The 15,678-nt window shown below is 43.7% G+C and overlaps 1 long non-coding RNA gene across 1 annotated transcript; it reads right to left on the bottom strand.

The window, feature by feature from the left end:
* Window positions 1-10,837: 10,837 nt before the first annotated feature.
* LOC142765089 (uncharacterized) lies at window positions 10,838-12,971 on the bottom strand. The gene is made up of 2 exons (XR_012884057.1): window positions 12,777-12,971; window positions 10,838-11,484 (listed from the first exon to the last, which is right to left on the bottom strand). It is a non-coding gene; the product is annotated as an uncharacterized LOC142765089 (long non-coding RNA).
* Between the last annotated feature and the right edge of the window lie 2,707 nt (window positions 12,972-15,678).

Raw genomic sequence — 15,678 nt, 5'->3', positions numbered from 1 at the left:
GATGCAGCGCCTCAGGGGGCAGCAGCGTCGCACAAGCCCTCGCCACTCCTTCAGCCTGCGCAGAGCGAGCCATTGGCTGTGGCACCTGCCCCCAAGGCAGCAGTAGTTGAGTCTACTCCGCCTACTATTGAACAGAGACCAGAGACTCCAGGGTCCTCGGGTCTCAAGGCCTCATCTCACCAGGCGAGGCCCAAACTTCAAACTACCAGCTCGCATGTGCAGGCATCCAGTGCATCCGAGGAGGCAATGGATACGGCGGCACCTCTGGTGCCGAAAAAGCGACGCGGCTCTCTGGAGCGCAACAAGAGAACTAAAAAGCTCATAACAGGGCCTGATAACAGCCCTGTTACTTGTGCTCGAACATTCAGCTTAAACAAGTCAATCCCTTAACGTAGTACTTTACTTCCAATCGTTCCAATATGGAAACACAAATTATACATTGGAACGTCAGAGGACTGTTTGAAAACCTCGATGACGTCCAAAGCTCTTACACAAATACTCACCGAAAGTGCTGTATGTACAGGAAGCACACCTAAAATCCTCCAATACAAATTTTTTACGTGCTTACGTCATATTCCGAAAGGACCGCGATGATGCTGCGGCGTCATCCGGTGGCGTGGCCATTATGGTTAATAAAGGAGTAGCGTGTACACATTTTACACTCCAGACATCCCTTGAGGCGGTGGCTGTTCGAGCAGTACTTCTAAACAAACTCGTCAACGTCTGCTCTCTGTACATACTTCCGCACCACTGTCTTGAAAGATGTGAATTCCAGTCTTTAATAGACGAGCTACCTGAACATTATCTGCTCCTTGGGGACCTGAATGCACATAGTGGTCTGTGGGGAGATTCTCGCTGTGATGCACAAGGTTGTCTCATTGAACAATTTCTCTTCTCTTCCGGCGCCTGTCTGTCGAATTGGAAAGAGCCAACATACTCTAACGTCACCAACAAAACTTACTCGTCTATAGATTTCAGCATCATATCACCTTCATTTCTACCGCCACTGAAATGAAAAATCATAAATAATTCATATGGAAATGACCGTTTTCCTGTAGTGTTGAGTTCACCAACAACATATGAATGTCTTCCGCATGTTCCAAATGGCTGTTAAACAAAGCAGACTGGGAACAGTTTCACAACACTACTCTTTAAGTTGGACTGACATATGTAGGTTAAACATAGATGAAGCTGTGCGGCACTTTACAGCTTTTCTTACTAATGCAGCAGCCAAGTGCACACCACGAACATCTGGAATGTCTGGCAAGCGACGTGTCCCATGGTGGAACACTGAGTGTCGGAATGCGCGAAAAAAGCAGAACAGGGCATGGAGGTGGCTTCGGAACTCACCGACAGCCGACAATCTTGACACCTTCAAGAATATTAAGTCTCAAGACAGGAGGACGCGTCGGCAAGCCAGAAGAGAAAGCTGGCAGAAGTTCTTATCAGGGATACATTCACATTTACAGGAGGCTAAGGCCTGGAACATGGCTGGTAGAACAGCAGGAAGACAAGTACACTCACTCCCACTCGTAAACACACATGGTGACAGCTTGGAAAATCGGGCGAACTTCCTGGGCGCACACTTTGAACAAGTGCCTAGCTTGTCACAATATGCTGATGCTTTCCAAAATTACAAAACAAGAATAGAAAAGCAGAAACTAGAACACAAATGTACAAAACACGAGACATACAACCAAGCTTTCAGCTTAGCCGAGCTCCAAACATCACTATACTCCTGTAGTAATGTCGCCCCTGGTTCTGACCGCGTGGTTTACGAAATGTTAAAAACCTACCAATCGAAACGCAAGAAATCTTACTTTGTTTGTACAATTATATCTGGTTTTCTGGCACTATCCCTGCTTCTTGGAAAGAGGCTATTATTAGTGCCATTTCGAAAGAGGGCAAGGACCCTTCTTCAGTTTCGAGTTATAGGCCTATTGCACTTAAAAGCTGCTTGAGCAAAGTTCTCGAAAAAATTAAAAACTGCCGACTTGTATATTTTCTTGAAACAAATAATTTGCTCGACCCATTCCAGTGTAGATTTCACGAGGGTAGACCCGCCACCGACCACCTTTTTTGTAATGAGGCACAGATCAGAGATGCTTTTGTCCACAAACAATACTTTCTTTCTGTGTTACTCGATATCAAAAAGGCTTATGATACCACGTGGCGCTTTGGAATATTAAGAGACCTGTCCCACTTTGGCGTGCGTGGCAGAATGCTTACTATAATAGAAAGTTACTTGTCAAACCGAACATTCCATGCCTGAGTGGGCGGCATTCTTTCCCAAATATTTGTTCAAGAAGCAGGAGTGCCGCAAGGTGGTGTACTTAGTTGCACACTTTTTATTATCAAAATGAATTCTTTGCGCTTGTCCATACCTCAAAATATGTTTTATTGCACAAATGTTCATGACGTACAGCTTGGTTTCAAATCTTGTTACCTAGCCATGTGTGAGTGACAGGTTCAGCTTGGTCTGAACAAAGTATCCAATTGGGCAGAATAAAATGGGTTCCGACTGAATGCACAGAAAAGCATGTGCGTCTTGTTCTCCAGAAAGAGAGGCATTCATTCCGAACCCATGTTCAACTGCATGGACAACGTCTTTCTGGTAATACTGAACACAAATTCTTAGGCCTAATCATGAACTTCAAGCTAACCTCCGTACCACACATAAAGTACTTAAAAAACAAGTGCATAAAAGCAATGAACGTTCCAAAGGTGTTGTCATGCACTACGTGGGGAAGTGGCAAGAAGTGTTTAATGAATTTGTATAAAAGCGTCTATACGTACCCGCCTAGACTATGGTGCTATAGCGTATCAGTCTGCAACATTTACTGCCCTTAAAATGCTTGACCCTCTTCATCATCTAGGCATCTGTCTCTCTACGAGTGCTTTTCGCACAAGCCCCGTGGAAAGCCTGTACGTGGAATCGAACGAATGGTCGCTCCACCTACAGAGATGTTACATGTCTTTAATATTATTCTAAAGAGTACGCAGACAAGGGACACCTTTCACATTCGACAAATAATGACATGTCAAGCTCTGCTGTGTTTAAAAAACAGCCTTGTATGAGACAGCCCTACTCTCTCCGTGTTAGGGTCCTAGCGAAAGAAACTGGTGTGCCACTTGAATAATGTTTGATGGCTCCCGTAGTATGCCTGCCACTGGAGCAGTGGCAGGCGATAGATTGCGACGTGTCTTTCTTAGAGGTTACAAAGCACGCGCCGATTGCACATATTCAGACATACTTCTTAGAACTACAACATAAATACACGTGTGCTGAATTCTTTACGGATGCTTCAAAATCCAACACTTCTGTCTCGTACGCAGCCATCGGCCCATCCTTTTCGAAAGCCGGTGCCCTGCACTCTGATACAAGCATTTTCACCGGCGAAGTTTTTGTGATACTTGCGGTGGTTAAACACACAAAAAAATAAAACTACAGAAGGCAATAATATATACAGATTTCTTAAGCGTAGTAAAAGCTCTGAAGACTCTTGAAAAGCACAAAAACCCTGTCCTTGTATCGCATTATTCGCTCTTGGGCACAGGTTACTCATCCAAGCTGCTTATTGTAGTCTGTTGGGTGCCAGGACACCACGAAATACAAGGCAACGTTCTGGTGGACCAGCTAGCCGAATCTGCCAACGAAACCGCTACCTATACACTGGTACCAATTCCTGCACTCGACTTGAAACCTTTTCTATAACGAAAGCTCAGGGGTTATTGGCAGAGCACATGGGACACACACACACAGGTAATAAACTGCATGTCATCAAGCTGCAACTTGGTCACTGGCCGCCAGTATCAAAATCACGCCACACAGAAGTAATACTTACGAGGTTAACAGGACATACACACACATTACATTCATTTCTTCTGTCTGGTGGCAATCCACCTTTGTGTAATAGATGTGGAGAAGCGCTCGCCGTACTTCACATTCTGATCCTGTGTAAAGAATTAGACATGCTAAGAAAACAACACTTTCCATTACCCTACCGACAACCGATACCATCCGGCAATGTTCGTCGGTAGGGAAACACTTTTCACACATAAATCATTGTTAGCTTATTTTGAAAGATGTTCGTACTTTTCATGTCATATACCCGGGCATTCGGTAGCATGACCTCTCCAGAGAGATCTCCGCTGAAGTGGCTACACTCAACAAAGCACTTGCCTCAAAGCCCTTGGACGCAAGGGTGCGAACGATCGAGGCATTAGTGCTTATGCCATACATGTCCACCGTGGTTTTTATTACCACGAACCTTCGTCATCCAATAACACCCCACACTTTTCACGGCATGGTCATGATTTTATTACTTCTATGTTTTTACCCTTCTTAGGGCGAGGAGTTTTAAGGTCCTTTACAGCCACTAATCACAATCATTGTTCACATCTTTTGTCCCAAGAACTGGTGCTCTTTGGCCATCAAATGGCCCTTGCGTCACAAAGCACCAAACATTATCATCATTATCGGCTCAATTATTGTGGTTGTGGTGTTGGGTATTGGCAATAACGTGAGCGCTAACGTTACGTAGGCCATAAATTACCTTTCAAACACCAGTGAAGTCGACATTCCTGATAAGCCCAAGATGTGCCCACCACGCCACTTCCAAAAATACTTCAGTCCACCTCCTAACATTTGGCTCAAGGGCAGATAATCTAGCATGGACAGTTACTCACTGCTTTACATAAGTGCGATTCCCACAAAACATGGAATATGCAAAACATTTGCTCAGTCTTTCAGTGCTCGTAGCAAAGGTATATAAGTTCATTATTATGTTAGGCTTGGTGTTTTGTTGGAAGCGGTGCCCAGTTGTTTGTTATTTCCAAAGAATGTAGCTTTGTTGGTGCATTGTCAATACTAATCTATGGCAAATGGTCTGTCATTGTAGTCCATGTTATTACAATTTTTTCACAGTTGTCTTTCGAAGCATTCTTTATACTATATTTAATGTACAGTACTCATTCTGTCTGTTTTCAAGTGGAGTGCTAAAAAGATAATATGTTGTTCTTTTTTGGTTGTTCTAATTTACGTTGTTGCTAGCATATTTTCTTGTCTGTTCTTATTAAAGTCATGCTACTATTATGTCTAAATAGATGTCAAGATATATTGATTTGATTGATTGATTTGTGGGGTTTAACGTCCCAAAACCACCATATATTTATGAGAGACGCCGTAGTAGACGGCTACGGAAATTTAGACCACCTGGGGTTCTTTAACACACGTCACTTATTTTGTTTGTACTGTGTGTTCGAATTTAGGGGTAAATGCTGCGGACTACGAAATTTGTGCCCAACTGTAGGTGGTTCTGAGTGGATCCAGATTTCTCCATTGCTGCCCGATTGATGACAGTCGTGTGTTGTTTCCGTGTGAATTACCTGAACCTATGTTCATGTTCTGTGCAAATGAACAATAATACTTCAGTAACTCATCTTGTAACATTTTTCTGTGCTCAGTTTCGAGGTCTATCACCCAACCAGTGACTACGAATGCTGAGAAGCCGCATCGGAGATGCCGTCACAGTTGCAATATCTGCAGCTACGAGACTGATAGTGCATCCTACATGAAGCAACATGCCAGTATTCATACGGGTGAGCGGCCGTTCAAGTGCCACCTTTGCCCTTAGGGTTTCGGTCACAGGACCACACTGGCGACTCACCTGCGAACTCACACGGGCGAGCGGCCGTATAGGTGCCATTTATGCCCCCAGAGCTTCTCACAGAAGGCCTCACTCAACAAGCATGTGCTCATACACACTGGAGAACGGCCATTTCAGTGCCCTTCGTGCCCCCTGACGTGTAGGCAGGGCCGCATCTCAGAAGACACCTTCGTAGTTTGCATAAGTGCCGATGATAACATCAACACAATTTTTACAGTGTGAGCTTTTTCTTGGTACAGGTTATTTCAAAACACTGTGGCATTGTTGGGATCTGTAGGACAGCAATAATGCTTTCCAGCAGTAGGCTCTAGTAGTGATAGCACCCCTTTACTACTAAAGCAAAAGACTTAATTAGATCAAGTGAGTGGTCCTAGATATATTACGACGTCAAAATGTGACGTCATCATGACATCTCAAGATGCCAAGATTGGTGCCATCATCACAAAGTCGCTGTGGCATCACATGACGACGTCATCACATGACATCATTACTTGGTCAGACAGGTGGGCTGATCTTGAAGGCACTGTAACAGCATGTAAAGGCCAGAAATCTTCCAGTGCTGCCGATCTTGGGGGCAGTGAAAAACCAATTTGGGTGGAGAAAGCTTTCAATGGGTGTGTGGTGATCAACACAAGCAGCTGAAAAGAAAATAAAGGCGACTTTTGCCTTGAAGCTATTAGCGAAATGCACAAGGCACGATACGAGATTTCTTTATTAGAGCATCTATGTTAATTTAGTAAAAAGTATTGAGAATGTGTCATTATTTTTGCATTCTTTAGTATAGCGTTCTTCAGTAATTATTGAAATATTGTCAATTTCATAAGGCCAGTGAAAACCCATGAATTTGTACTGATGAGTGACGATGACACAACTGTTGCTGTATGCACATAAATCTCATTATAACAAAGTTGCATCTTACACGAAAATGAGTTCTTTATATCCAAAAAATCGTTATAAAGGCATATTTCTGACACTTTATTTATTGTGAGACTAGTCTTCATTTATTTCATTATAACCGATATTTTTGTTATATGCAGGTTTGTTATATCGAGGTTTGAGTGTATGACCAAGCTGTGCATGTGTACATTTTGTAATGACATTTAGAGTCTGGACCGAAAATATGCATGCGCATGCTACATCATGCCTTGTGCGTTTCAAAGAACTGAGAACAAAAATCATGGTTACAGTGCAAAGTATTTCTTGAAGTTGGTTGTTTATAAGTGGAGTGCAATATAACCCTATCTTATTTGGTTACCAGTAACTTTCAACGAAACTTCACTGTGAGAACCACACATGTCAGAAAGCGTCCAGAAGCATTGTACAGGTGGCAGGTTTGACCGGAAAGGTGGTGTGCTAATGTACATTATAAAATTGCGTAGTTACGATAAAGTTCAGTTGTGAGTTTAGCGCTCTCTGGCGTACTGTGCTCCTTCGTCCTCGTCCCTTTTTTGCACTGTGGTTCCCCAACTAAACAAAATAAAGTTATCGGCAAGGGCTCCAATGAGGCAAAAGTACACCGATGCTAAGACAGCATGACTGCATGCAGTCTTTTTGAAGTGGCAATGTAATTTTTCGTAGAAAAGTTGTGTTTTTGAATCATCGGTAACAGTTTCGGAGCTCTGCCCCATATGCACAACTTTGACGATTACCTTGGAATCACCATCTCATGTCTTCGCAATTTCTTTTAAATTTGTGAATGCAATAGATCCAACCTTGTTAGAAGAATCGGTCAATAACGCGTAGCCTTTTGGTAAAGGGCCACTGGCACAATAATTTCGCACCTTGTTTCGCTTTTTTTGCAACTGGTAGTTTGTGAATCGCTTATCATGGCTTGAAACCTCGTTTGCATGCATGCATGGAGGTTATTCATTTAGAGAAGCTTTTAGAGTGCCCAGTCGCAGTTTCGATTTCAAAGAGCACCGAGCTAGGCAGGAACGGTTACGGTGGCTGAGTAAACATACCTGGTCATGTGACCACGCAACACACTGACATGGGCATCACGCACGTGAGTGGGCGCTGTATTGACCAACCAACACAATCTGGATTTGCAAAGGGTCGCACCGCATTGATGTCGAAGTCGTGAGGTGCTCCGCATATCCCTTTGTTGTGTGACATGCACGTTAAAACGACTCTAAATATGTTTTAAACTTTATATGCTTAGATATTTCGTAGGTGTTGTGTACGTCTCCGCATGTCTAACTCACTCATTACCTGGACTTTGAAGTTTTGTGTCAGCCCTTTTTTAAAGACACATTGGAACATCGTTGGCACACATTAGACACACATTGGAACACCGTTATACCATCCTGGACTCATTTAATGTTTTGTCTTGCTCTTGAAATGCATGTTAAATGTTAGTGGGCATGTAATAATTTACTAGTTATGTTGCGGATGTTACTTTTCATGGTATGAAATGTTACTTTTCATAAAGGACTGTGCCTTTGTTTCTTCTGTGTACCTGCTGCTTTCTCTCATGTTTATTGTTGAATGACCTTTATTATGGTTTCGTATTTTTGTTGCCCGAAGTGCTGTGTTTTTTTATTGACCCTTTCTCATACAAGTACTTTTGACCAATAAACCGTTTGTCAATGATAATTGCTGTATATTTCCACAGCGAAGAAATTTCATGTTTTGTTGATAATATGAATCCTCGGTATTCCACTCCTCACAAAAAATTTGCATCGAATTATTGGCATTTACTTATCCTTAATGTATCGGTGAAAGTCTACGGATAGAACTCATTTGCCATTGGGATTGAATGCACTTGCAATGATGAATTTTCTTCAATTATAATATTGCACAAATGCTGTGATCTATGTAGCTTGCTTTACATACCCATAATCAACTTTTACTTTAGTCATATTGGGGTCAAATCGAGAATTAAATGTTGTATATGCTAAAGTAGGTACCTCAGACAGGCTGGCTAGCATTTTAATGAGTTAACCCACCTCCATCACAGGTGCCTCATTGCTCTTGACAGGTTAGTTATTAGACAGGCAGTTGTTGACGTCGCATCAAAGTATGTGTGTTCTTGTTATATGTTACCAGGGCCATTTTTGCCTGATGGCCTTCTTTGCAGAACCGATAGTAAGATACTATACTCGTATACTTATGTTGCTTTGACATATTGGTTGCACCAAAATTTAACGACTGAAGGTGTTACAGAATGCTAGTCGGAGAGCTTGCCTCGAACTTTATGTCATTCGAATGCTCTTTGGACTTGTGACTCGGAGCATGCCAAACTGAAACATCTTTTGCATAAGTACCTGCAGTTCGCTTTGACGAGCCTCCTACATTTTTTAAGCATGGGTGGATTGAGGAAGGAAACTTTTCTAGTCCGTGATGCCCGTGTGAATCGTAGTAGGCAAGCAAGAGTTTAAAGAAAACACATGTGGCAAAGGATTAAAGAGCAATGAAAATGAGAAGTCTATTGGCATGCGTGGTTTCTCTTGAGGACAGGCAAGGGTAATCAGAGAGTACTGAAAGTGGCCTTTGTTCCGAAGTGTACTGTCATAACCTGTTGTATATTGTCACAGTTTGAAATATGCGCCATATTTTTTGTGAATCTCTAACACCCTCCAATAGCAATTAATGTAACCAACAGGTAATTAAGCCAAGGAAAGCATGCAGGTCGTTATTTGCATTTTCCTAACTGTAGTGCAACAATTCTCACTGAGAAGAACGGAAGGGAAGAAAAAAACAGCCTTTTCGTTCGTGAGATACGAACCCACAACTTTCGAAGACTGTGGGTTCGGATATTAGCATGGCTGAAGTTTTCGATTACTTTCTGTAATTGAATACACCGTATTATATGAATACCTCTGTAGCATTGGAATGGTACACACACCTCAAAAGAGAGCCATATCATTACAGAAAGCGCAAGCTCAAGTTAAGATGGCTCAAGACATCTTTTAGACACCCGCCCAAGCAACTGTGGATGTCTGCTGGAGGTCAACCCAAACATAGTTTCCTAATTTTAGGAAACTCTTTGAACTCAAACATATTATCAGTGGCAAGATGGAAAAGACATCACCTAGCGAAAGCTTGTTGCGCCGCCAGCGCCACCAAACCGAAAGCTGTCGCGGCGCCGCGTGATGAGTCGGCTCCACAATAAAAGTATATTTTAACAAACTATAAAAGGTCTTTAGTTTTTTTTTTTGGTTAATCACTGTTGCTCAAAAAGTTGTTTGCACTGAACCCCAGGCCATTGACTTTATGCCTCTCACCACCATGACGATAGTTATAGCGCGAGAACAAAACGACGACACAGAGACAACACTTTCTTTCGTGTCCTTCTTGTCTCTGTGTCGTTTTGTTCTCGCGCTATCACTATCGTCATGTCATACAGACTAGCCCAAGCTACCACACTTCTCACCTCCAGTAACGTGCGGCTTTTTTTTTTTTTTTTTTTTTTTGGCAGCGTCTTTTGCGGCGCGCGGCGCAACATCGTTTTTTGACCACGACCTACTGTACTCCTGACCTGCCCAGCTGGCGGCGGTCTACCGAGCGTCCTGCGCCGGCTCGGATGCCGAACTTCACCACCTAGGGAGCGCTAGAGTTACCCCAGCCGAGCACTGGTGGATGCATGGAAATGCATGGGTTACAGCCGGTTCGAGAAGAGTTTCATCACGCATTGAGCAAATATGGCGGGTATCTTGAATCATTTTATTTCGTGACTTTAAGAATAATCTTTTGCGTTTTAGTTGACATTTCAGTGCATTATTTTTCAAATAGAACCGCAAATCAGATAAAAAAACATGTATCAGCGTGCAAAATAAAAAAGAAGGATGGCAGAGACAGGTTGTAAATACTGCTGGCCCTCCAAATGTTTATTTAACTCATTATGCTGGTTATACGTGTATACAATGGTAAACTTGTTGTCGCACACTCAGCTGGATTGAATGTACTGTCTGGACAAAAAAGGGCAAGGACTATGACAGTGGCCGCGGCATCCAGCGCGCATAGAAAACAACCCAATATAGACAACTTCGCGCATAAATACCTTCGTCTCAAATGGCATATGTAGATCTCAGGTACATGAATAATCAACAAAAAATACTGTGCAACTGTTTTGAAACGAAACAGCAAGTGCAAACAACTTTACCTGCAAAACTGCAGCGTTTGCTCTTTTGGAGAGCAGATTAACCTCTGCAACTTCACATCTCAGCTTGGCTATTTGCGCTTTTAATTCAGCAATATTCTTTGCCATGGTTTGGCATTTCCGGTGCCATTATTTTGCGGAAGTCATCACACGGCGAATCTTCTGGCTGGTTATACTTGTTTGCGTGGTCAATGATGGTCGGTCGATCTTTTTTTTTTTACTTTGTCGCCAGGTGCAGTTACAGGTGGTTCTGTGCGTTCAAATTTGGTGAGTGAGAGGGTGTATAAAGTCTGAGGATGGTCCTGAAGTTGTGTTTGCGAATGGTACTGATGACATATGTCGCTCGATGTCAAGCTCGAGATCTGCTGCGCGCCGTGCCTGAACCTGTTTTCTTCCTGCATTAAAAATTGTGTTCTTTTATTCGCCTTTCCTTGAAATTCGTTTTGATTGGTCCGATTCGTATGCAAGACCCGTGGGGAGACGTCAAGCATTAAACATTGTTAGTCACTTTTTTTCTTTGGGCAGTGTTCATGTTCCTGAACATTTGAGCGTTTCAACATGCGGCGGGCTTTTGCCGCGGGCGGCACCATGTACTTTGGATAGTGTGGAAACACTGATGGCACAGCATTCGCTTTGAGTCTTTTTATCTTTAGTCCCGACTTAATTGGTTGGAGCAAAGTGCACACTTTGGGAGCCAAACTTCATTGCCAGCACCTTGAAAGGAAGAAGATGAACATTCAGTGAAATATTGTGAATAAAATACAAAATTTCTTGTTCTTTTCGAAGGAGTATATCATGCAATTACAAGTTTATACTATGGTGGCGAAGTGAATAAAACACCGTTATGAAGTTAGCGTATGGCTTCACCTCATTAACCATGTGACACACGTAACTGGCTGAGATATATTAGCACTAAATAAAATGGATGACCACAAGAAAGAAGACAAGGACACACGCTACTCACAGCGAACATCTCTTGATCTTCCGATTGTGCCAATCATGCCTCCTACAGCTTATGTAACAGCAGCGAGGTTTAGAAAACTTTCCCTTCTTGAAGACTCATCAAAAACCAGGATACCGAATCCAGATTTCTCGCACATGCACTTCACATGGAATAATAAATGGTGTCCCACGCGTAAATTGGAAGTCTTGGTAACAAAATTACGTTGCCGTGTACCACCTCTTAATTTCTACTTAAACAGGTCTGGTCTGGTGCCATCCCCTCTGTGCTCAAGCTGTAACGAACCTGAACATATCGACCATTTTCTTATCACATGTCACCGATTCAAAAATAAAAAAAAAACTGCTTCGAAATTTTATTCAGAAAATTAGGAATACCACTTAATACTCCCAATATTTTGTCTTTTGGGGCCATTTCATTGGGACATAGCGACAGGAACATCTGCGGGGCTCTCTGCGATTTCATATATAACACAAGAAGATTACCTTGCTGAGTCAGCCATCAGCTCTCGAATTTTACTAGTCACACTACCACTTACTATTTAGCTGATACACTGCATTGATTCAACTTTCAGGAGAATTTCATATAACGATTCCACCACAGATATTTAACAAAATCTATTATTTCTCCCCCCCCCTTTTTTTTCCTTTTTTCTTTTTTTTAACATTGCGCCAAATTAATTTCACAGTCAAAACACAGTATCCATATTCCCCTAATCTAGAAAATCTATAGGTATTTACTTGCATTAACCACCGGCTTCTTGGCCAATCCCCCTTAGTGGGTGAGAGCCACAAAAGAAAGGAACAAACAAACAAACAAAAACTTTTCATCAGGAGAAAAGTTTTCACGTATATGTCCTTTTGTGATGCATGCGCGTAGACGGGTAAACTAACACGTTTATATCAGACGCGGTAGCACATAAATTCAAGTTCGTGGCCACCACCACCAACCAGCCCAGCAACTCACTCTTTTGAAGACACGTAGTCATTCACAACCCATATTACATTTTCAGCATGCCAGACAGCGCCTGATTGAGCAGACTTACCCTTTCTAGAAATCACCTTGATCCATTTTTCACCAACCTCGATAACTGGAAACTCATGAAACGTCACATCAGAAGTCTTCCCTTGCCTTGATTCGCAGAAAGGCACGCAGCACACACCATTGTGATGGTTCACTTACACCGAGAAACCTCGCTTCGCTGGTGTACAAACTGGACCTACCTGCACGCTTCTGTAGCAGCTCGGCACGAGGAGACGGTACCAAAGTATCTTCATTATACTTTTAAGTTTATTCAAAAAGTGGCTTTTATGCATTTTTTTCCCATCGTCCAGAGTGTATGCACGCGTATACATTGCTGCTTTTTTCCCAATGTCGCGCGAGCAGACGACAAAAAAAAAAAAAAAAAAAGCGGCGGCCTATATTTTGGCCGTCAGCAACCGGTGCGGTGGGTAAGTTGTAGCGCTACGAAGCGCATAGCGGGAGACGCCAGTACCAGAAAAGGCGTGCTGGCGCTTCGCTTGCTGGGCAGGTCAGTAAAATACAGTAGGTCGTGTTTTTGACTAGCCAAACTAATCCACGGCCAAATCCAAAAAGCGTTTGTGGCGGTTTGCTCGGTGTCAATAGGGTCAACTCAAAAGCGTTGTTTAGTCCGAACTTTTCGCCGAAATGGACCAGCCATTGGAAACATGTACAGGTAAGTTGTCTAAAAGAAGCTTTTCAGCCTTGTTGTGGGATTTATCGAGAAGGCTAGCTGTTACACTGGGAGCGCTAAAAAAACAGACCGTGTCCTCGTCACCAACCATCAACGTTTCTAGAACTAGGTAAGCTGCAAAACTGAACGATGTTGCGCGGCGCCGCCGCTCCCAGCGACACATGTGGCACTGCTGTCGCATCCGGATTCACTCACTGCATGCTCGCTCATGTCACTCCCGTAACCTCCGTTGGCTCTGCATGTTGCAGTGCGTGTTTATCCGTGGAGGCTTCTTTCTTCGTGAACAGTTTTGTGCTTCAGTGCGCCCTGTTCTGCTTTGTATGTGTTGCGTGATTTCATCATGCCCAGATGTTGCGTTCTCGGCTGTGGAGTAGCTACAGGAAATGAGAGACACCACAACATTTCTTTTGTACCCACGTGTACCTGAGCAGCGAGAGGTATGGGACCACGCTATTCCTCGTGCGGATAAGAAACTGCCCAGCACCTCACGTGTGTGTGATATGCTCTTTCATGAGAAGGACATCCTGAAGACTTTCACTCACGTCATATGGTAAGAAGGTACAAATCGCAAGAGGAAAGTGGGACCTCGCCGAAGGATGCGTTCCACGAATATTCCCGAATTTGCCCGCTTGCTTTACCCGCTTACTTTTTTTGAGGGGCCCACGACAAAGAAGCGAAAGCTGCCAGATAGGAGGGGGGTCTTTTCCAAAATATCATCGACGAAAAAGAATAGACTATCTCCGTGCACTGAGCTCGAAGACTCGTGAAATAAGTCCCGACATGCCGTCAACTAGTGGCTTCATTTTGCTTAAAGACATAGAAAACGTTTGTTTGCATGCTGGCGGAAAGTTGTTGAGGATGGCAAGACAAGATGTCTTGTGGTGTTTCTAGGGGTCAAAGAAAAAAAAAGAGGGCTATTTGTGGAGAAATGCATTTTCCTCGCAGAAGACATGACAGTCACCATTAACAGCCATCACAATTGCTTTGCAAAGTCGCCTGGCAATGCAGATACCATCCCCCTATGGGCCGAACTTTTGGAACACATAGAAAAGCTGCAAGTGTGTTCCTGTTGTCCCAATGCGTCAACAGGTAGACTCGTGAGTAATGAATACGAAGTGCTCACCGATAACCCAAAGTGTGGTTTCTGCTCGAAGCTTTGGCTGCAGCTGTGTTAAAAGGTTTCAATAGAGGAACTTCATAAGAAGCAGAGGGAAGACATGCTCAAGAAAATGGCCGCACGCGTAGTTCCGCAGGAGAAAAGATGATACGTCGCATGCTGTGGCAGCAGGCGAAGCGGCTGTTTCTGCGTATCGCGCCAAGTAGTTGACAGCAGCAACGATCAAACGGTTTCCGGAAGCCGCGATCATACAGATCGATTCCAACGTGGTCGAAAGGCGTGGCTTGGCAAAGGATTGGCTGGATCGGACCAGAGGCGTGATAATGGTAAGCTTGGCGTCGTTGGCACTGCGGGCATGACTGATTGTATTTGCATACAAAGGTGTACATGCCTCGCCAATAAAACCGGGAGGAAAGGTAGGGTATGTTTTGAAGCCCGCATGTGCGCACTGAGGGTCAGCGTGGAAAGCTGACCATATTGCAGCACGAAGATGGCGAGGTCTGACGAATAACCACTTTCGGCCGTCGGACTTGTAATTCCTGCGATAAAGGAGGCCATCGCGGACCTCATAGTGAGCCACTTGACAGCGCAACGTTCGAAAAGATGGAGAAGTCGACGGGTCTGGAAGGAATCGCAAAAGAGTGCTGATCCAGTCATCCTTACGTTGCTCAGATGCCATGTCGCAGTTTGCTTGAAACACAACCGTTTCGTCCATGGCAGATAGACAGGCAGAGCTTTCTGATGACACAGGTGAATGCGATAGGGCGTCGGCATCAGTGTGACGTCGGCCAGACCTGTAGACAACACGCATGTCAAACTCCTGCGACCGCAAAGCCCAGCGAGCTAAACAGCCGGAGAGGTCTTTCAATGTGGATAACCAGCAAAGCGCATAATGATCGGTGACTACGTCGAAGGGGGGACCATGTAGGTACGGTCTAAATTTACCTAGAGCCCATATAATTGCCAGACACTCCTTCTCTGTCACAGAATAGTTATTCTCCGCTTTGGTGAGGGTAGGGCTTGCGTATAGGACTATGTACTTTTGGAATCCCGATTCGCACTGCGCGAGCACGGCGCTGAGTCCAACACTGTTGGGATCGGTGTGTACCTCAGTCG

This window comes from Rhipicephalus microplus, chromosome 6 (assembly GCF_043290135.1).
Source record: "Rhipicephalus microplus isolate Deutch F79 chromosome 6, USDA_Rmic, whole genome shotgun sequence".
Classification (NCBI taxonomy): domain Eukaryota; kingdom Metazoa; phylum Arthropoda; class Arachnida; order Ixodida; family Ixodidae; genus Rhipicephalus; species Rhipicephalus microplus.
The sequence above is the reverse complement of the archived record's forward strand: the minus strand, read 5'-3'. Positions and strand labels throughout refer to the sequence as shown.